This window comes from Macaca mulatta, chromosome 5 (assembly GCF_049350105.2).
Source record: "Macaca mulatta isolate MMU2019108-1 chromosome 5, T2T-MMU8v2.0, whole genome shotgun sequence".
Lineage (NCBI taxonomy): Eukaryota > Metazoa > Chordata > Mammalia > Primates > Cercopithecidae > Macaca > Macaca mulatta.
The window spans coordinates 28,205,887-28,229,656 of NC_133410.1; positions in this window are offsets into that span (position 1 = coordinate 28,205,887).

A 23,770-nucleotide genomic window follows, 5' to 3' on the forward strand; every position below is an offset into this window, starting at 1 on the left:
CTCTTTGTAAGTCTCTAAGGACTTGCTTTATGAATCTGGGTGCTCCTGTATTGGGTGCATATATATTTAGGATAGTTAGCTCTTCCTGTTCACTTGATCCCTTTACCATTATGTAATGGCCTTCTTTGTCTCTTTTGATCTTTGATGGTTTAAAATCTGTTTTATCAGAGACTAGTATTGCAACCCCCGCTTTTTTTTGTTCTCCATTTGCTTGGTAAATCTTCCTCCATCCCTTTATTTTGAGCCTATGTATGTCTCTGCGTGTGAGATGGGTCTCCTGAATACAGCAGACGGATGGGTCTTGACTCTTTATCCAGTTTGCCAGTCTGTGTCTTTTAATTGGACCATTTAGTCCATTTACATTTAAGATTAAGATTGTTATGTGTGAACTTGATCCTGCCATTATGATATTAACTGGTTATTTTGCTCGTTAGTTGATGCAGTTTCTTCCTAGCCTCGATGGTCTTTACATTTTGGCATATTTTTGCAATGGCTGGTACCGGTTGTTCCTTTCCATGTTGAGTGCTTCCTTCAGGGTCTCTTGTAAGGCAGGCCTAGTGGTGACAAAATCTCTAAGCATTTGCTTATCTGTAAAGGATTTTATTTCTCCTTCACTTATGAAACTTAGTTTGGCTGGATATGAAATTCTGGGTTTAAAATTCTTTTCTTTAAGAATGTTGAATATTGGCCCCCACTCTCTTCTGGCTTGGAGAGTTTCTGCCGAGAGATCTGCTGTTAGTCTGATGGGCTTCCCTTTGTGGGTAACCCGACCTTTCTCTCTGGCTGCCCTTAAGATTTTTTCCTTCATTTCAACTTTGGTGAATCTGGCAATTATGTGTCTTGGAGTTGCTCTTCTCGAGGAGTATCTTTGTGGCGTTCTCTGTATTTCCTGGATTTGAATGTTGGCCTGCCCTACTAGGTTGGGGAAGTTCTCCTGGATGATATCCTGAAGAGTGTTTTCCAACTTGGTTCCATTTTCCCCCTCACTTTCAGGCACCCCAATCAGACGTAGATTTGGTCTTTTTACATAATCCCATACTTCTTGCAGGCTTTGTTCATTTCTTTTTGTTCTTTTTTCTTTTGGTTTCTCTTCTCGCTTCATTTCATTTATTTGATCCTCAATCGCTGATACTCTTTCTTCCAGTTGATCAAGTCGGTTACTGAAGCTTGTGCATTTGTCACGTATTTCTCGTGTCATGGTTTTCATCTCTTTCATTTCGTTTATGACCTTCTCTGTATTAATTACTCTAGCCATCAATTCTTCCACTTTTTTTTCAAGATTTTTAGTTTCTTTGCGCTGGGTACATAATTCCTCCTTCAGCTCTGAGAAATTTGATGGACTGAAGCCTTCTTCTCTCATCTCATCAAAGTCATTCTCCGTCCAGCTTTGATCCGTTGCTGGCGATGAGCTGCGCTCCTTTGCCGGGGGAGATGCGCTCTTATTTTTGGAATTTCCAGCTTTTCTGCTCTGCTTTTTCCCCATCTTTGTGGTTTTATCTGCCTCTGGTCTTTGATGATGGTGATGTACTGATGGGGTTTTGGTGTAGGTGTCCTTCCTGTTTGATAGTTTTCCTTCTAACAGTCAGGACCCTCAGCTGTAGGTCTGTTGGAGATTGCTTGAGGTCCACTCCAGACCCTGTTTGCCTGGGTATCAGCAGCAGAGGCTGCAGAAGATAGAATATTTCTGAACAGCGAGTGTACCTGTCTGATTCTTGCTTTGGAAGCTTCCTCTCAGGGGTGTACTCCACCCTGTGAGGTGTGGGGTATCAGACTGCCCCTAATGGGGGATGTCTCCCAGTTAGGCTACTCAGGGGTCAGGGACCCACTTGAGCAGGGAGTCTGTCCCTTCTCAGATCTCAACCTCCGTGTTGGGAGATCCACTGCTCTCTTCAAAGCTGTCAGACAGAGTCGTTTGCGTCTGCAGAGGTTTTGGCTGAGTTTGTTATTGTTTACTGTGCCCTGTCCCCAGAGGTGGAGTCTACAGAGACAGGCAGGTTTCCTTGAGCTGCTGTGAGCTCCACCCAGTTCGAGCTTCCCAGCAGCTTTGTTTACCTACTTAAGCCTCAGCAATGGCGGGTGCCCCTCCCCCAGCCTCGCTACTGCCTTGCTGGTAGATCACAGACTGCTGTGCTAGCAATGAGGGAGGCTCCGTGGGTGTGGGACCCTCCTGGCCAGGTGTGGGATATGATCTCCTGGTGTGCCTGTTTGCTTAAAGCACAGTATTGGGGTGGGAGTTACCCGATTTTCCATATGTTGTGTGTCTCAGTTCCCCTGGCTAGGAAAAGGGATTCCCTTCCCCCTTGCGCTTCCCAGGTGAGGCAATGCCTCGCCCTGCTTCAGCTCTCGCTGGTCGGGCTGCAGCAGCGGACCAGCACCGATCGTCCGGCACTCCCCAGTGAGATGAACCCAGTACCTCAGTTGAAAATGCAGAAATCACCGGTCTTCTCTGTCGCTCGCGCTGGGAGTTGGAGACTGGAGCTGTTCCTATTCGGCCATCTTGCTCCGCCCATCACCTTTTCTTTTATAAGTGGAAGCTTATCCTTCACATTGCAAGATTTTTAAAGATAATGAGCAAACATCTTCTATTTTGGTATAACTTTTTGTAGGCCTAATAAACGGCAATGTTAGGCAAGAAGCAGACAATAAAATTGTGTAATGAATACAATAATTTCAGGTGCATGTCAAACAACTGACATCATTATTTTGTCTCTATATGTTCCTTAACTTTATATTCTGCCATTGCTAGATGTTTAAAATAATGCTTACCACAGTGAGTGTAGTAGTTTTCTATTGCTGCATAACAAATGACAACAGACCTAATGGCTGAAAACAACACCCTTATTATTTAATCCTGTGCAGTTGAGGAGCCTGGGCACTATTTAGCTGAGTCCTCTGCTCAGGGTCTCACAAGGTATGCAATCAAGGGTCAGCCAAGTAGTATGGTCCCCTGGATGCTTAGCTGAGGAAGAATCTGCTTCTAAGTTCCCTCTGAATGTTGGCAGCATTTATTTTCTTATGGCTGTGTGTCTGAGAGTCCTATTTTCTCACTTACTGTTAGTTGAGGGTTGGTCTCAACCCCTAAAAGCCCCCTGCAATTCTTTGACACGTGGTTTTCTTATAGCGTGGCAGCTTACTTGTTCATGGCCAGAAGGATAATCTGTCTCCCCAGTCTCCTAAAGTGGCATCATTTATAACATATTGTGATCATGAAAATAAATCTCAACACCTTTGGAATATAGTATAACTTAATAAAGGGAGTGACATCCCATTAATGTTGTCATTTTTGGTTGATCCTCCTAGTCACAGGTTCCTCCTGTACTCTGGGACAGAGGAGTATTCATATGTATATCCACCAAATTGGTGTCTTGGTGTCAGAATGGAAAGGCTAGGAAACCTTTGCCTATGAAGTTTGTTATTCTTAGTGAACATTTTTGTCCAATTGACTTAATTTTCCAAACATATATATCAAAGTGGACATGAATCTATTTAACCATCAGAAAAAAAGGACTACTAATCAGTAAGGATTTTTCAAAGCCAAAGTCTAGTCTGCCCCTGATATTGACCTTTCACAATGAAGACTTTAAATTGACAAATTTTAATGAAATCAGCCAAATAGTTATAGTCTTTTTTAAGAAATAGATTTTAACCCTGTCACTTACACATTCTACTTGTGTATATCTTAATTAGCTAGGAGATGAGTAGTCCCAAAAATATGGGTATTTAAGGCTTTAAGAGAATACAAAATGTTAGTGTGTCTGACTGCTACACATTTTTTTTTTTTTTTTTTTTTGTGAGAGATTGCCTGCTCACCAAATAAATTCCTTACTATCTATCTATCATGGTCTTCAATTTTCCAACAAAATAGCTTGATTCATCACTGTTATGCCAATGACACTCTGCTCTATCTATCGTTGCCTACTGACTCCACTGGGGATACTTTAATATTTCAGACTTCTGTGGACAATATTGTTTGATATTACAAAATTTCTTGCTCCTAGAAAACGTAAGCAAGACGGAGTATACATTGACATTGACTTTTCATATAGGAATGTCAGCCACTTAAAATAGAAATAGATCTCAGAACATTCATCCTCAACTTGATTATATTCACGATGAAAATTTGACGTAATGAGGAAACATGATATGGCTTTGACTGCCAAACTAATTACTCAAAATATTTAAGCCCAAGTTTCTAGCTTTAAAGCAATATCTGTATCCTGTGTTAAAGATTAGAGAGATGCCATGCAAGCCAGGCCACAAAAGACAGATTACAGCCTTAATGTTATGATGGCAAAATTGCCTTGTTACGTGATGCTCAGAGTCATTTTTGGTCACTCTGCCATTTCCAGTTCCTTCCAGTTCTCTTTGTCCCTTTTGCTCTTCTTCCTCCTGGTTCTTCTAATTATTTATTGTATACTTGTGTTTAAATCATTGTGTCAGTTGTTTCGGATAGAGTTTTACTCAAAGCGGGGACCAATTCATTTTCTCTAATTGTCTCAGGACCTAATTTCAATCCACATTTAGCTTTTTCTCACTATTCATCCTCATACTCCATGAAGTACTATTGTCTGGTGCTATGTTCTCCAATTTCTAGTTCTCTGGTTACGAAAATCAGCCTTCTGAGACTCTGGGCACAGAATTCAAAAGCGCTCGCTATCCTGATATTTGACTCTTAGAGATGGCAACTATGATGCATCTCTAAAGAGCTCTGATAAAGAATGAAATGAGGACAATTTGGAATTAAACTACATATGTTTTCATTTATTTATTTGGGAATGGATCTCAATGGTTTCAAAGAGGGTGTGAAAATAATCTACAGAAGGGAGTTACAACAGGGAAAATCCAGAAAATATCCTGGCTTCATGTCTTGAAATATATATTCTAGTGAGGGAGATAGATAATAAATAAAATTAAGTAGATATATAATGTGACATTAAGTAAAATAACATTATAAAGAAAAATAAAACAGGAAAGGGCATATAGAGTAGTGTATATTTCCCTGAGTTTTGTGAGTTGCTCTATTAAATTAATGGAACCCAAAGGGGAAGATGTGTAAACTCCAACTTGAAACCAGTTGGTCAGAAGTTCTCAACACCTGGATTTACAACTGGTCTCTGAAGGTGAAGGTGGGGATAGCTTTGGGGACTGAGCCCAAAACCTGTAGGATCTGATGCTATCTCCAAGTAGATAGTGTCAGAATTGAATTGGAGGACACTCAGTTGTTTGCTGAAGAAATGTTTTCTTGCTCAGTGGTGGGGAGAAACTCCTCCCCGAACATTTGGTTACAGAAGTCTTCTTCTTTGTTGATGATGCTGTGGTGTAAGAAGAGATGAAAAATGGTTGGAGTGTCTTTCAGACATGAACAAGGAGTACACATGTGTCATGTGAATATTTGTATCATTATACATTTCATGAATACAATAATTTATGAACTAACATTCCACTACTTAATGTCCTTATTTGAATACCCGTGCCCTCTGGATGAACTCTGAATTTATTACGATGGCTTAGTCCTCTCTTTCTTTCTTTACATGCTTTACATGTTTCATTGAAAGATGCATCTTATGCATCCTGAGTATACTTTACATTTTCTTAAAATCGAACTTTGCATATTCTGTTCATTTTCAGCAGAAATTGCTCAAAGTTTTCACCTGGCTAATTTCTTGTCATCATTTTTACATCATCTCCTCAGTTGAATATTCTCTGACACTCAAATACTACTCATGTATTGTGTTTGAACACTTAACACTGAACACTGACATAGCATCTGTCACTTTCTGTGATTATTGGCATCTTACCTCTCTCTGTTTCTGGCTGAAATGTTTTGTAAATAAGAAGAGATGCTATGTCTTGCCCACTGCTCTTTGCACAAATCCTGGCACATAGATGATGCTTGATTTATTTTTGCTAAATGTATCAATGAATAAAATGGGAGGAAGAGAGAAAAGGAGGAAATGGGGGATTAAATGATGAAAGGGCAGAAGGACTAGATTAGAAACCAATTATATTTGCTCCTTTCCCCGAAAGTTTTTATTTTCATTGTTTGTTTTTTGATAAGGTTATCAAATTGATGTAGGGAGAGGAAAGAAAAAAAATAACTAAAATAATTCAAAAGGGAGTTTAAAGACTCTGGGGAACATAAGCGTAGCCCTCTTTAATGGTAAGGTTGCTTCTTAATTCTGGCTTATTTTTGCCGTGTGAGAATGCTGACCACCAAATGTGGCTAGATACTCTGATTTTTATAAGATAATCTTAAATGTGTATTTTGAAATAACAGCTAGTAATTTTAATACCATCATCGCTATCATTATTATTGATTGGTAAATGTCGTATGTACGAACACTATACAATCTCTCTGCTTCCAGTTTCCAATTTCTGCTCTTTGCTGATTTTCTAGGACAGTCTGTTCTAGACGTTTCATTTTCAGACTGGTGGTTCTATCTTCAAGCTTTCTTAAAGCACGTCTTTAAACTTCTGAGGTTTTATTTGGAGCCCTCTCATATGTCATTAAAAAAGTCAATAGTAGTTAATATTCTTAATGTGATAGAAATTGCGTTCTTAATCTGGCCTGATGTTTTAAATACTGTGATCGTGTAACTTACGATGTATTTGGAGATTTTTCTAGTTCTTATCCTTCCCAATATAATGTGGACGCAATAATATATGTTCTCTTTTCTCCTCACAATTCATTGTGTATTTAGTTATTATTTAAATATGTCATCAGAAAAAAATTTAGTTCACATTTTTCTTGGACCTGACTTCACATTTTTATTATTTGTGTTTCTATCCTTTTATGCACTCAGTTTTGAATTATAAAGCTGAAAGATTATGTGCATCTACAAATATAATGGTCAGACTTCTTTAAGCATGACCTTGAACAATATATAAATACAGTACTCAAAACAGAACCTATTTTATTTGTACTCATTGTATTATAAATGGCTACCACTATTGTTAGAATTAAACATGAAACTTGTTTGTAATAATAGACTATCTTTTTAAAAAGTATCCATTTGGCTTATTCTAACTGTGGTATAATTATTCTGAGGCATTTAGTGAAGTTTTTGCAGTTCTTGTTAGGCTAACAAAAGAAATTCTACTATAAAGAAATATAAGTCCATAACTTTGAAATCTTACATCAGCTTGAAAACTAGAGATAAAGGAATACTTCCAGGGTAGGATCATAATAGAAAAGGAATTTTAGAAAAGAGACATTTTCAGACTCAGATAACAAATAAAATATATTTTAAAAGCATAACTACTTCTAAAATATTGTCTGTAATATTTGATATTTTCCTTGAATTGCCTAGTTGCCTATGCTAATTTACTCTGAGACTTGCTTCTCAGTTATCTGGTATATAATATTATATTTTTCTTTCTCTCTGTATATATTCTTAGTCCATAAAGATTTATTCATAGGGAGGTTAAATGCAAAGGTGCACATATTGAGAAGCAGGTCTTTGCTATGACGATATCTTACCCATTAGTTTTAATAACCCCTGTTAAAGGTATGTTTGCAATTGAGTCTCACTGTGCTGTTATCTACAGTAATCTAAGACAAATGACATGGATGAGCTAAAATCATTGATTTCATTTCCTGTTATAGAAGTTAGATGATTAGCTGCTGTTTCTTGGTGGAAAGTCAAGAGGTAATATTTTGCAGCATATTTTTGATCTTTTCTAAAACAATTTTGCAATAACTTCACCAAAATTTTTATTGATCTCCTAATATTTTTAAGTTGCTGAGTTAAGCTAATATGGAAAAGGCAAATGAGAATCAAGGAACTTAATGGAGGCATGATCCAGATATTCAAATAAATGGCTCGCATCTTTTGAAATGATCTACCAATTGTGCTAGAATGGTAATTACTATGGTTATCTTCAGATAAATATTCAAGATTTAAAAAAAACCCCACAAAAACTGGGTTAACAAATTTGCCTTTTCTAATATTATTCACTATGTTAATTATTTATGTATTTGCTTATTATTATGTTTGAGAAAAAATAGTACCCTAAAGAGGAGAGTGCTCCCTTAGAAGAGAAGAAAAGGGGATGCCCTACATGAACATTTAAAAATTAATTATATTTAGGATGATGTGATTCTACATCAGAAATGTAGCTCCGATCTAGCCAACTCAACAGCAGACCATCAACTGCAATCTTATGATTTCTACCTCAAGGTAGCAGTTAATTTTTGCATTATAATAAAACATCAACACAACTTAACAGTTTAAAACAAGAACAAATGCATTAGTTTTCTATGTAACAAATTGCTACAAATTTAGTGCTTAAAACAACGTAATAGTATTATCTCACAATGTCCATGTGTCAAGAATCCAGCATTTTCTATCTCAGTTCAGGATCTCCTAAGATTGAATCAAGGCATTGACTGGTTGTGTACTTATCTCTAGGATTGACTTAGGAAAGATCTATTTCCCAGATCCCTCAGGTTGTTGGCAGAATTCACTTTCTGTGGTTGCAGAACTGAGGTCTCCTTTGTCTTGTTAGCTATTGGCTAGTTAGTTCTCTCAGCAATTAGAGATTGCTCTCCAGTTTTTGCCATCTGGGCTCCACTGAGTCATGGAGAACAGCTCCCCTGTGTTGAAAACCGTCTTATGCTTCTGATCTTTTTAATATCTCTTTCTGAGAGTAGCTAGAGAAAACTTTTAGAAGGTTCATGTAATTAGGTCAGGCTTACCCAGATAATCTATATTAAGGCCAACGATGCCATATACTATAACTTAATCATGAAAACACACCAAATTTACAGTGTGCTTATGCACATGGTACATATATATATATCTGGCAGGTGAGAAATCCTACCTACCACAAATATTCATGAATCTAACAAATCTGCTAGACTGGGTTCAGCTATGTGGTACTTCTGATATGAAATCTTAATGAGGTAAATTTCACAGCTGTGATCAACTAGACATCAGGCTGCTTTATGAGAGCCTTGTATGAAACAGTCATAAGGAAAGGCCAACTGGGGCCTCACTTCACCTTTTTTTCTCATTTTCTAGCAGGAGAGTATAGCACTTGTTAAAGTCGCAGTCCCAGAATTCCAAGAGAGAGCATAATGGTGCAGTCTCTGGAGGCTTAGGTTCTAAACTCATACATTGCCCCTTCTGCCACACTGTCGCCAAAGCTAGTCACACATCCTGCCCAGATTAAAAAGTTGGGGGGGAAGTGTCAGTCCCCACATCTTCAAGAGAAAGGAAGAGTGTTTTGATTTTTGCTATCTACTACACATGGCTTTTTCTAGGTACGGACAGAGAAGAAAAACTGTTATTGAATATGCATTGACAAATATATACTTCATTAACATTTGTTTTATTATTTTAAGAATTTAGACTACAATTGTATGGTGAAAAGCTTTTGACTGGAAAATGAAAAAGTAAGTATAATTTAGAAGACTTGGATAAACAAAGCAATATAAAAAAGACGTCATTTTTCCAATTCTCTGCAAGACATCATTTTTACAAGTCTCTGCATATAAGTTGAATATAAAAAAACTGGAAGAAAGAAGAGAGAACATTTCAGCTGGAACTTTTTTTCTTGTTAAACTTTACCTTGACCAAAATCTTAGAATATTAAAAAGCGAAATAAAGATCTTTGACTTACCTTTCACATTCTATTTTTGGGGAGCTATTCATTTAAAACTAAAAGTCACTAAACATCCTTCCTCTGTAACCACTGTTTTGACCTTTATAGATATTTCTATTTCTGTGATCATAAAGATTTTAAGGAAATTTGCAAAACCTAAATAGTTTTTGCATATCTATTCAGTATTTCTTATGTGCTACCAGCCTTCTCTTGCTTTGCACAAACTCACAGGAAGACAACTGATAAATGAACCGAAAGAGACACATCTATGTATTCTTAAGACTCTTACAGTCTCTCTTAGACAATGATATTCAATAAAAAATATGATCTCAAGAAGAAAAATGTAAACATCTATATAATCAATATTGGCATAAAATAGATATTTTAGTGATTTCAAATAAAATACTAGCTGATTCCAGTAATGGATTCCAGTAATGGCAGATTTTCTTGTAAGAGAGGCCAGATGAGTGGTTTCTAGTCTTTGCATAGTCAAGTCTTATTAAAAATGAAGTTTAGGGAGATTACCTTTTCAAATTCAAGGGATATGATGGATCTAATATTTAAATCTGCCTTTCCTTCTATGAGACCGCTCAAATAGGTCATCTGCCTCCACACTGCTCTCTCAGTTTCATTTCACTAACTGCACTGCCATAGCTCTAGGAAAAGGTCAAAAGGGCATCTGCTTTGTTCAAAAACACAGATGGTCAGAAAGTTTACCAACATCTTATATTTTTAAAATAAGTGCCTATTCCTACATGCACGTTAAGATTTATAATATTTAAAATGTCAGTCTTTTTTTTTTCCTGAACAAGATTTGCCAAAAAGGGAAAGCAAGAGGTCTTAGAATTATGGATATCAAATGGGTAAATTTCCTGACAATCTTTTTATACTCCTATCTTATGAACTGGGTATATTTATGCCTTATATCTACTAAAGATGTCCTGCATAATGTACTGTCCATTAGTAGGTGGTAAGGTCTGAGAATCTAGAGATGTGACTGCAAACTTTGATTTTATTTGCTGAAATAAAAAATAATTTGGGGGAATCTAACAAGTACCTGGCAGACATTGAAAATAGAACAATGGCCAAAATAATATTTTTTTTCTCCTAAGTTGTTACCATTTTATTTGGAGAAGAGGGCTGATAGATAATTGCTATGATATTATATATGATATGATATGATATATATGATATGATATGATATATGATACGATAGGATATGATATGATATGATATAATAGATCATCTCATAAAAGGGGAAGGGGTTATACACATTGTCAGAGCCCCATCCCCATACCTGTACTCCTTGTCTCTATGTGTAGGGATGCAAACACTTCTTAGCAAAGTAACACGTGACTGAGGTCTTCTTCTGGCTGCCTCAGTGCACTGGAGCTATAGGTAGGAAAGATAAAAGATGAGGCTGTAGTAACCCAGGAACAATTCTTTTTTCATTATGTAATGCAGGGTGGCTATTGTAGCCCCCTTTCGCCTCAGGTGGGACAACACTGATTTGTTTCATGAAATCTACTGAGTTTTACAGCTATCCCATAGCATTAACCTACTCAGTAACACACTTTGTATTAACTGCTGTAAACTCCCTCCCCATTGTGTTCCTGGGGTCATCTCCTGAAAAAAACCAACTTACACCCATATATTTTTCTCAGGATCTATTAGGGTGATTCAGAGAAATAGAACCAATAGGATATTTGTAGATACAAAAAGAGAGACTTATTATGAAAGACTGGTTCACGTGATTATGGAGGCTAAGACTGAAAATTGACAAACTAGAGGTCCCAGGAAGGTGATGATATAGTTCCAGCCCAAATTCAAAGGCTTGAGAAGCCGGGAGACCAATGGTATAAGTCCCTGTCTGAATGTGAAGGCCCAAGAATCAGGAATTATGATGTCTTAGGGGAGGAGAAGGCAAATATCTCAGCTCAAGCAGAGATCAAATTTACCCTTCATTCATCTTTTTGTTGTATTCAGACCCTTAACTAATTGGATGCTGTACATTTGCATTGATTAGGATGTGCTTCTTTATTTAGTCTATCAATACAAACATTAACCTCTTCCAGAAACACTCTCACAGATATGCCCCAAAATAACGTTTAACCAGATATCTGGGGATCCTTCAGTGTAGTCAAGTTCACACGTAAAATGAACTATCACTCATGGCCTGCTTTTGGAGAAATCTAAACTAAATCGGAGATTAAGGGCAAAGAGCATAAACTCTTATGTAAAGTAGCCAAGAAAGTCCCACAAGGTGGCAGTCATTTAAACACCTGACACCAGGTTAGACACCACTTTAGACTCCTGAATTAAAAGAAGAATCATGTGGACCCTGAACACAAGAAACATTCAGGCTGAGGCAAGAGCAAATGCAAAATTCCTGGTGAGTTGATGAAACAACAAAGCTGTGGTTTGAGCTGGTGAGCAAGAAGAGAATGGGTAGGAAAAGATGTATTAGGGATTTGAGGGCAGGCATATTAGGCTTTTGGAAAACTTTGGATTTTTCTCTGAAGGAAATGTCAAGTCATTGGATGGTTTTGAGCAAAGAAGGAGCATATAGAGCATGTAGAGTGATATATGCTCTTTATATATGCAATATAATGCTTATATTATAAGCATATATCTTATATATCATAGACATATCATAATATATATATTGTAAGCATACATCTTATCATATGTCATAGAAATATATATAACAAATACAAGCTATATAAACATATATATAAGCTCTATTGTATATATCATAGAGGCATATAGATAAATGCTTAATAAGGAAATAGAACGTGGAGGGCAAAGTTGAAATAGGAAGTCCTGATTAGAAGTGAAAGGCAATGCTGACAAGAATGATGACCTGATAGGGGTGAAAGGTATTGTTTGGCTTGTCCGGGGGGCACATGCATGGTGAGAAGGAACCAGGCTCTGAGGTATTTCAAGGGACAGTCAACAGGGTATCGTGATGGATTAAACATTGCATATGAAAGAAAGTGAAAGGTTAAGAAGCTTTCTAGGTTTTTTGGTTTGAACAACTGGAAGAATGGAGGTTCTTTCTATTAAAATTAGGAAAACTATAGCAAGAGCAATTTGGCAAGAAGGATAAAGTATGGTTTTAGAGATCCTCATTTGTAACATGCATGAGACTTCCAAGGCTTTGCCACCTATTCACTGCACAGTCACAGGAAATCTATGTCACCGGGGAAAATCTGCCCTAAGTCATGTCACATGCTGGAAAAGCTCGAGCAAGCTTCTCTAATCCAACAGCAGCTCTGGGATTACTATAACTAGATTGGTGAGCACATCAATATATTCTTTGAGGTGGGGAGGAAAACATGGGTGGCAATGGGACATATCTTCAAATTGTATTTACCTATAAGGACGTTTTTACTTACATTTTGTGACAAAATCAATGCACATTGTAAATTATACTGAAGATACTTTTTTCATACTTTTAATCATCTTTCACCTCTACTTCTCTACTGGAACCAGGAAATGCCAATGAATTATACATCAATTTAAGAAATACTTATTAAAATCTATGAGATGCTGGTAATACATGGTAAGTGAGAAAAGCAGACTTCCTGTGAGACAACACATTATCATGGGAGAAGCAGACATTAAACAAATAACAAAAATCAATATATAATTCTAAAGGAAAGAATATGAAATATGCTGAAAGATGGTAGCAGAATGAAATTTAGATTCATTGCAAGGGTGTAAGAGCAACATTTAAGGAAGAAACATTTAACCTGAGACCTAAAGAGAACATAAGAAAGAATCAGCTAGACAAAGTGTAAATGTGTTGCTTCAGTATTGGGTGCACACAACTGGGATTAGGGAAAGTTCAGAGATAGATACAGTATGAAAATTCATTTAAAAGGGATTGAAACAGCTGAAGTGGTATATAAGTGTATATTATTATAAGTGTGTCATTATTAATGATTACACTGATGGTGTCTAAATGTCAGGAAAATTAATGTCTGGATGAAAACATAGGTAGTACAGAATCTCTGAATGCAACCACTTAACTATAACAACAAGTAGTTCAATTTCGTATTTCAGAATACACTGCATCACTGCGAGGAGCCAGAGAAAACAGTACAGGAGCCAAGACCTGGAAGGAGCAGGTAAATTGTGAAAATACTGATGCTGGTGTCTGTGGAAGGCCATTCCACTGACCAAAGTCACTATTCAGATATGCTAGTGATAGGTAACAGATTGACATCCACACAAGCTGAGTGTGGTTGCAGGGACTCTGGTAACAGAGATCCATAAAGCCATCAGGTGGCCACTGGAATTGTTTATGAGTCATAACAGTAGCAAGGATTCACTTCTCATTATTTTCTACTCTTTTTTTATTTATATACTTTAAGTTCTGGGGTACAAGTGCAGAATGTGCAGGTTTGTTACATAGGTATACACATGCCATGGTGGTTTGCTGCACCCATCAAACTGTCACCTACATTAGGTATTTTTCTTAATGTTATCCATCCCCTAGCCCCACTCACCAGAACAGTCCCCAGTGTGTGATGTTCCCCACCCTGTGTCCATGTGTTTTCATTGTTCAACTGCCACTTGTGAGTGAGAATATGTGGTGTTTGGTTTTCTGTTCCTGTGATAATTTGCTGAGAATGATGGTTTCCAGCTTCATCCATGTCCCTGCAAAGAGCATGAACTCATCCATTTTTATGGCTGCATAGTATTCCATGTGTATATGTGACACATTTTCTTTATCCAGTCTATCATTGATGGACATTTGGGTTGGTTCCAAGTCTTCGCTATTGTGAATAGTGCCACAATAAACATATGTGTGCATGTGTCTTTATAGTAGAATGATTTATAATCCTTTGGGTATATACCCTGTAATGGAATTGCTGAGTCAAATGGTATTTCTAGTTCTAGATCCTTGAGGAATCGCCACACTGTCTTCCACAGTGGTTGAACTTATTTACACTCCCACCAAGAGTGTAAAAGCATTCCTATTTCTCCACATACTCTCCAGCATCTGTTGTTTCCTGACTTTTTAATGGTTGCCATTCTAACTGGCATGAGATGGGTATCTCATTGTGGTTTTGATTTGCATTTCTCTAATGACCAGTGATGATGAGCATTTTTTTTTCTACTCTTGAATATGACTTATAAAATCCTTTAGAGATTGGTCTTGACTAACTTCTTCAATTTTATTTCCTTCCACTCTTTTACCTCTAATGTAGTATTTTTGCCACACCAAACTCCTTTTTATTTCCAAATGTATCATACTTTTTCTCAAACCTAGGACATTACGTATTCTCTTCTCTCTGTCAATGCTCTCTGTTTATCCCCTTCTTTGACATACCAAACTTGTAGCAAACTTTCATGTGTCAACTTAGATATTTCCTTCAGGAAATATCACCCTTCAAAATCTTAACTCTTGATTTGAGGGACCTGTTCTGTGTGCTCACAGGAGTCTACAAAGCACTTCTGTATTGTAATTAACAGTGATCAGGAATCGTGATTATAGATAAATACAATTATTATAGATAAATATAATTCCAGGTTCAACATTCTCTTCACTTGAATCTGGCCTAATCAGAGGGTCTCACTTTTAGCCAAGAGAATGTTCCAGATGTGATGCTCCATGACCCCTGGCACTGTAGCAGAAAAGGTGATGCAGGCTCCACCCTGCACACTGTTGGAGGCAGAATTCTTTACTGGTACCCCAAGTTTCCTTGCCCTCATCCTGAGGACTTCACACCTGTGGTTGTGTTATATTACATGCAAAAGGAAATTTTTTAAACATAATTAAAGGTATCTCTATTAGGCTTCATATTGATCAACAGGGTATCTGGCTGGGCCTGACCTAATCACATGAAACCTTTAACATCATAGACATTTCTTTTGTCTAGCAGCAGAATAAGAATTTACAGAGACGTGAAGCATGGTGGGGATTTGAGGTGAGAGATCCTGATGCTAATTGCAATGTTTGAGGAATTGTCTGAGTGCCTGGGAGAAATTCTGGGGCACAGGACTTCTGCTGGCCCTCAGGAGATGACAGCAGCCTTCCACTGACAATCAGAAAATAGGGGTCCTCAGTTTCACAACCGCAAGGGACTCAATTCTGCCAACAAAATGTGCTAGGAAGCCAGTTCTTTCTTAGAGTTTCAAATGAGAACACAGCTGGCCAAAAAGTTGGATGTGAAACTCTGAGTAGAGAATCCAGCCGAGACCGAACCCAGACTTTGGACAAACAGACTGGCAAGATACTAAGTGACTGTTTTTCTGAGTCACATCACACTCAATTTGTCATAATTTGTTACACAGCATAGAAAACTAATACTTCCTGAGTCACAATATTAAACATCTGAGTACCCCACGATCATTATGCTATACGAAAGCTGGGAACACTTAGGAAGGCCACACATAGTTGTTCTAGATGACAGGCTCGGCGGAGGTCCCAGGCGACAGCCAGCATCAGTAGTGAGACATGTGAGTGAAGACCTCACCTAATGATTCTAGCTCCCAGACACAGATATTGAGGCATCATATCTTCCCAGCAGAAGACCGAGATATTTTGGAGCCAAATCAAGCCATGTCTGCCGTTTACTGTATTGATTCCAGGACCACAGAATCAGTGAGCTAAAATAAACTGCTCAGTTATAGGATAATTTGTTATAAAGCATTTGAAGCTAAATTCTGTCTATAACTGGGTATTGAGTAACTTATAGAACTTCATGTAGAATATAGAAGTAAAATGATTAAATTCAAACAGCCAGGAGTCTACATATGGGAAAGACATGTAACTGTACCATAAGACTGTTCTAGATAGAAACCTCACAGTTATATACTTACAGCTCTGCATTTATGAGGCTTGTGACCAAAGATGAACCATACCACAACTACTTCAGAAGATACAAAAGCCCCTTCCTCTCTACCCTACTCCCCGAAAGAGCTGGTGTCCTGTGTTTCCTAACACATGCTCCTCATACATACTTCCAAGACCACTAGGCAGAAACATTGACCATATGTGGACAATTTGAAGCCAGGACATCTATAAATTATGTATTGTTTCAGCTTCCTATCTCTATATTGTGGGAAAAGGAAGTAGACATTGAGAGTGAATGTAAATGAGCCACAATATCTGTAATATCTGCCACAATATTATCCATTTGTTCCCAGCTACTCAGGAGGCTGGAAGATTGCTTGAGCCTAGGAGTTAGAAGCTGCAGTGAGCTGTGATGTTCCAGCACTCTTGGTGACAGAGCAAAATCCTGTCTCTAAAATATAATAAATAAATACATAAATAATATTATCCATATATTTATTCCTTCCTTGGAACTTAAGTACCTAAAAGGAAGAAGAGATTCTGTTCATCATTATATCCAGATATGTTGTAGAGTTACTGACACAGAGTTGGTGTTTAATAAATAAATATGAATAAATGAAGGGATATTTCTACTTCTTTAGAAATAGTTTTCTGTCTGGTTTGGCAAATCTCACTCAAACCACTTTAAGCATGCCTTACTAACAGAAACTATTTCTAAACATGTGTAATTCACCTTTGTGTTATCTTTGCTCCCCCTGATTTTACATGGAAGACATTCTGTCATTCATATCTTGGTTTAACATAATGTCCACAGAAAAATCTTACCAGACTACCTCCTCCTATTTGATGTTTAATATCATGTCCTGTTCCCCTGTCTTAATTCTCTATATGGTACATAGTAATAGATACTTTTGGATTTATTGATTGATTTCAGATTATTTACGTACTGATATAAACAGCATGAGAGTAACTACCTTGTTTATGGCTAACGCTGTGTCTGACATACAGAACGAACTCATCAAATACGTAAAGAATGGATCAAATCCACTCCTCCAAACTTCACTTTAACCATCTTCCATCAGCTCTGGCTTTTTTAGTTTGAGTGGCCTCTTCAGTAAACATGTTTGAATTGACCTTCTTGCCTTACTGCCTTATATTGTATGTTATTTATCTTCTAAAACAAAACTAGATTTGGATTGTATAAAATAATTGAATTATCTTGGAGACAATCCTAAAAACCACCTTCCCACTGCACATTCACCTGGCTGTGAACTCTCCTTGCCTTAGTCCATGGAGTTACACAAAGATGAAGAAAAGCGCTGGCAACAAGTGACCTGAGCCCAGGATGACAGCTGGCAATAGAGATAGGAGTGTCCTGGAAGAATATGGGAAAAAATGTGTCTCATGGTTGAGGAAAAGTGAAGCTCTTAAAACTGAAAGACAAGTCAGAAATAAAATAAAAGCTAAAGTGTTCTGAATATAAAGCCCAAGGTACTGGCTAATTTCAGGCTGATCAAATGGAGGCTTAGATTTGGTGAATGGGCCCCTATTAGAAGGGCACAGGTGCCTAAATCACTTGAGTCTTAGATCTGCGGATGATGAAAACACATGTCCAAATCCTCATATTCTCTTACACAGCCTCCCTTCCTTGAAGACCAGTAGAGCACTGAGAGATGAAAGCTGTTTCTAAATATGTTCAATTCACCTTTGTTTTATCTTTATTTCCCCTGATCTTCACATAGAAGGCATTTTGTCATTCATATCTCAGCTTAAACATAATATCCATAGAAAAACATTAAGGACTAATGCAGCACTGAGAGATAAATTGGTCCCAGCTATAGGGAAGAAAAAAAAAAGAATAATCTAGACTCCAATGACCAGGCAGAGTCTTTATATATATATATATATGTGTGTGTGTGCATATGTATACATACATACATACATACATATGTATATGTATGCATACATGCACATACACACATATACATATATACATACATATGTATATACATACACACATATATACACATATACACATACATACACATATGCATATATGTATATATGTGTGTTTGTGTGTATATATATCTATAGGAAGTGGAGAGAATCTTCCGATAATTCTCTTATATCTAATATTAGATAGTATTTTCCCCTTGAGAGTTATCTCTATTAGATATCTCTATCTAATATCTCTATCTAATATCTAATATTAGATAGTATTTTCCCTTTGAGAGTTGAAAGGGGAGAAAAGTGTTTTAAATATTTAGATTTCTAATATTTAGTAATAATTTTACAAATGATTTTAAAAGAAATGATATTTAATGTCCATTTTAAAATTCAAAAGCTCATTTTAATTTTTTTTTAGAAATACAGATTCCAATTATTCACAAGTACACAAAAACTTAATTTTCTTGACAATGGAATTCCCTTAATATATAATTATACATACAAAATTATAAAATAAAATTGATTTTTTGTAGCTGCTGTACAGCAACAATTAATGAATTAAACTTGTTTGTTAAAACACCCATTTTTGAGAACAACATTATAGTTTAAGAGATTTATAAGTTTATACATAAGAGCACCACATATACGATAACATAAATAAAAATGTGTTTAACTGTAATCTTATAACTTATATGGTTGTTTAATATTATATATCCATGAAAAGTGTTATTCAATATAGTGCAACACAAATATTCTAAGCAACCTGGTATTGTGCTAGACTGAAGAACCTTTGCAATTGAATGACTATATTAGAAGATCACTTGTTAAATTGCTGCAAGTATTCAAATTAATTTTAAAAAACTATTTAAACTACGGAGTGGGTAATAATATCTAATACCTATCTATAAGGCCAATAAGGAGGATTAAATAAATTAATATATGTAGAGAGATTTGAACATGCTTAGTGACTAGCATGAAGTATGTGCTACTTATTATTATCACAATTATTACTACTACTGTTTACATTAATGCTATTAGTAATAGCATAATAATGAAGAGCTTATAAGAGCAGGTAGATAGATTTGGATGACTAACCCTTATTAGATGCTCAGAACACTATCTAGCACAGTGCCAGAATTTAAAGTTTAAATATCAGAAGTTGAGTTTTATCTCAGAGTAGGAAGATTAAACAGAATTGGCAAACTACAGTGGTAAGCCATTATATAGGAGTAAGGACCTTTTATTCAGAAAATGAATAAATATAATTATTTATAATTTCTTCATTTGCAGAGTCAAAGCAAAATCCTATAGCGACTATTGTCTTCTTTAGTACATATTTATATGGCACCTCCAACTGTATATTATTGAATTGTTCATAGAATTTTTCACTATATTTTCTGTAGGTTACTATACTGAGTGAATGTTTGCTGAGTAGTTGAATGAGCTAATGTAATGATGTACTCAATGAGCATGATTAATTAGTCTTCTAATGGATAATGTACATTATGTGATTAAAATTTTTGATTTATCAGTTCTCATAGTTTATTGATTATTTATTTAATATTAACATTTAAATTAGTAGTGTTTGATTTACATCAGCTCCATCTATGGTTATAGGGACGTAAACTAAGAGAAAATAGATCATTGCTTGGCATGGCGTAAGTCAACAAAATGACTTAAGAATCCTGGACAATTTTTAAAATTATCCTTTGCTCATTCTTTGTATCAAGCTTACTTCTTATATGAATGTTTGAAAAAAGACTCTTGATCATATTACGTTTTTCTGTAAATAGTCCCAAACTTAGTATGATTTAGAAGCCTAATAAAATATAAACTGAAAGATTCATAGCCTAATACCAAGTAAAGTTGGCATCCTGTTCGTTAAAACTTTAGTAGCCATATTGCTTCTAGTCTTCCTGCCTGAAGGTAAAAATTTCAGCCTGTTAGAAAGCCAAGGAACAGACCTCATGTAATATGAACTTATATAATATGAGTTATGATATGAACTTATATAAAGGTAGTCATATACATAAATTGAATACAACTATGTAATAGTCCTGTCTGTAAGTGTCCTGAGAAAGATACTATGTTAAGAGTTATAATTATATCTAATAATAAATATTATTTCTGTAGGTGGAATATCAGTGGTTAGTGGGTAAGACACCTTCAAATTTAACATAAAGTTAAACATAAAAAGCAATTTCTAACAACAGATTATAAAACACTCCTTAAATACCTTTCATTTTATGGGTGTGTGTGTGTCCTCTTTTTGGATAGGAAAACTAGACTCTAAGATACCTTCTTTCTGATAGTAATGGCAGCATATTATACACGTTGTCTCAGTAAAAAGGAAAAAACTTTAAATGAGAATGTCAAGTTGGCCTCAGGCACATCCAGGAACCTTTCCTGAGAGTCATCTATATTACAAAGTCTAATATATTGAGTACACTTCTCCCAAAGTGGTTAGCAAACTAAATGCATGACCTGAAATTCAGACAAGGCCTTGCAAGAGACCTTATGCTATTTACTATAGCACTAACGATCCCAGGTCTCAGTTGAATGGTCCAGGAATGAGCTCACAGTGGGAAATAACTTTTACTGGGAATTTTTGAACTGGATTGAATACATAACGCTGACTCCCTTCCAGGGGCTAGACTGAGATTTTATTCCTGGGCATTAGTGCTCACATTTCTGCCATGTAGGGTAAGTCGGTGTGAAGAATCAGAGAATAAAGCTGGCACCAAGATTTTCCCAAGTGAGTAATGGGTAGAGGAGAAAACTGCCCGCATTTGAATCCTTGGTTTTGTTTTTTTTCCTGCTAACCAGCCACAGTGCTGTTTTTGCTCTAGTTACATCACGGATAAACCAGGATTCTTTCAATAAACTTCCCTTTCGGTGACAGTGTCAGGTTTACCTTCTGTTATTTTCAAACAATAGAGCTTTGCTACTCAGAGAATTGATCGCTTCTGTTTAATTAGTTCAAAAGCTATATGCTAGTTAATACTATTTAATAAATGTTAATTGTGTGAAGGATTCTTACAAAGTAGGGAGAATATAGACTTGAAAAAAGAGAAATACAGCTATTTCATAGAACGTACATTCTAGACAGAAACAAAACATCAAATAATAATTAACTAATTTTCATAAGTACTCTGGAAAGGAAAAATATTGCATTATGAGAATGAATATGAACTACATATGGAAAGTTAGGGAGGTTTCCTTGATGTTGTAATGTTTAGGCAGAGCTTGGAAGTCTGATTTCACACCATATAGTCGTGAAAATTCTAGTTTTTTTTTTTTTTTTTTTTTTTAGACAATCGGTTTAATATATTTTGGAATACTGTCTGTGAAGAGGTTGAGGAGAATCCCTGCTCTTCAATCTTACTGTGAAATTTGAAAAAAGTCACCTCTAACTTTATTGGATTCATTTTTCAAGATGGAGAGTAAGAAAAATCCAATCTTTCATCTGCTGATAAATTCTGATTGTAATTTTCAGGGTGCTGTTTGATTCAATAAATATGTTTAGAGTAAAATAATTATTTTTTTGAGATTATTAATCACTTTAGAGAAATTACAGTTTTCCTTTTGCGTTATATCCCCAAAATGAGGCACAGGGCTGGAAATTAACAACATGTTTGAGGATAGGTCATATTCAAGATCTTGGAGGATGGATGAGGGCATTAAATTAAATAAGAATATGAAAGACATGCGACAGTCACAGGAGAAAAAGATGTACTGCCCTACTTCAAAGTTTTTACTAAGAAACTAGAGTTTATGCAGTGTCTAATAATTTCTTCTCCCATATACCATTATTTACAAAAATGAAGTAAAACCATTTAACTAGGGTTGTGCATAATTGTTGTCATCATTTGCATGTCAGGATCCTAAATCATCAATGACTGAGCCTGTACTGTAGTTTTCTTGTTCTACTGAAGTCTTGTTTAATTTCAACATTTTTTTCTGCCTCCTTCCCTTCGTTTCTTCTTTACTCCCACTTTCATTCCTTCTTTCAACAAGTACTTATTGAACACTACTATTTGCAAGAACGGACCCTAGCGATATAGTGATAAACAAAACACAAAGTTCTAGTTATTACGGAATTAATAATTTATGAACCAGTAGAGGAGGTAGATATTAATAAACTAGTCACAAACCAAAGGATTTGTGTATTTATATATTTAAATCTCAGAGACATGGTGTTCAAAGTAAAATTTATTTACACTTCTATTTATTTCTCAACCCTCTTCCTCAGTGGTAGCAGAAAATATAGTCTTGCAAATTCAAGATAGTGAGCACTACTGGTTCTGTCAATTTATTATTATTTTTATCTTCTTATTTTACTTCCCGTGCAATGATCTAAAATCCAGAGAAAATTCCATATAATTCTACCTCATTTGAAAAGATGTCTGCACCATGGTCAAGGGAAGTTATTCATGCTAGAGCCTGGAAAATATGCTACCTTTTCATTCTCCATTTCCAGGCTGAAATTACTGTATCTCTGTCCTCTTGTCTGAGTCATGGAATCCCTTCAAAATTGCTCATAAAATTCAGGCATCTTCTGTATCTCTCTTAGGAGAGGAATCTTGGGATATTCCTTTTCATTGACTTAGGGTACTATACATTTGGGAGGTCAAAGTAAAAATAAATTTACAGTACATTTTACTTCTTCACTTCCTCGACCTGCCTTGATGCCATTTCTCTTTAACTCTGTGTATTCCATATAAGTAATTCTATAATATAACGTGAAATTTCCCAGATTTGCAAATAGAAAAGAGGATTAAGATGCTTTTGCTTTTTGCTTTCTAAATTTCAAAGCTGTTTTCTCTTTTTAAAAATTTATTAATATTTTCTAATACCATGAATGCATGGATGTTAAAGTAAACTATATTTGTGGAATTAGGTGTGAAAGCAAAATTTGTTTTCTTATGAATATCTAGCATGCCAACTTTAACTTGTGCAAAATTTCATTGTAAAGTTTTAGAAATAATGTCAAATATATTTGTGATATTATACATAATAGATGAGTAATAAATGCTAATAATTATTATAATGATATAACATAATTGAGGCCTATAATATTTATAACACTGATATTATATAAATAATTGGTTACTATAATTATCAAGTGTATGTTTGATTATACATATATTTTAAAGATGTTCATAAGGTTGTGGGGTTTTTTTATACTTTAAGTTGTGAGATACATGTGCAGAATGTGCAGGTTGGTCACATAGGTATACAAGTGCCATCGTGGTTTGCTGTACCCTTCAACCCATCATTTATATTAGGTATTTCTCCTAACACTATCCCTCCCTTATCCCCCTCCCCCGACAGGCCCCAGTGATGGGCATTTGGGTTGGTTCCAAGTCTCTGCTATTGTGAATAATGCCGCAATAAATGTAAGTGTGC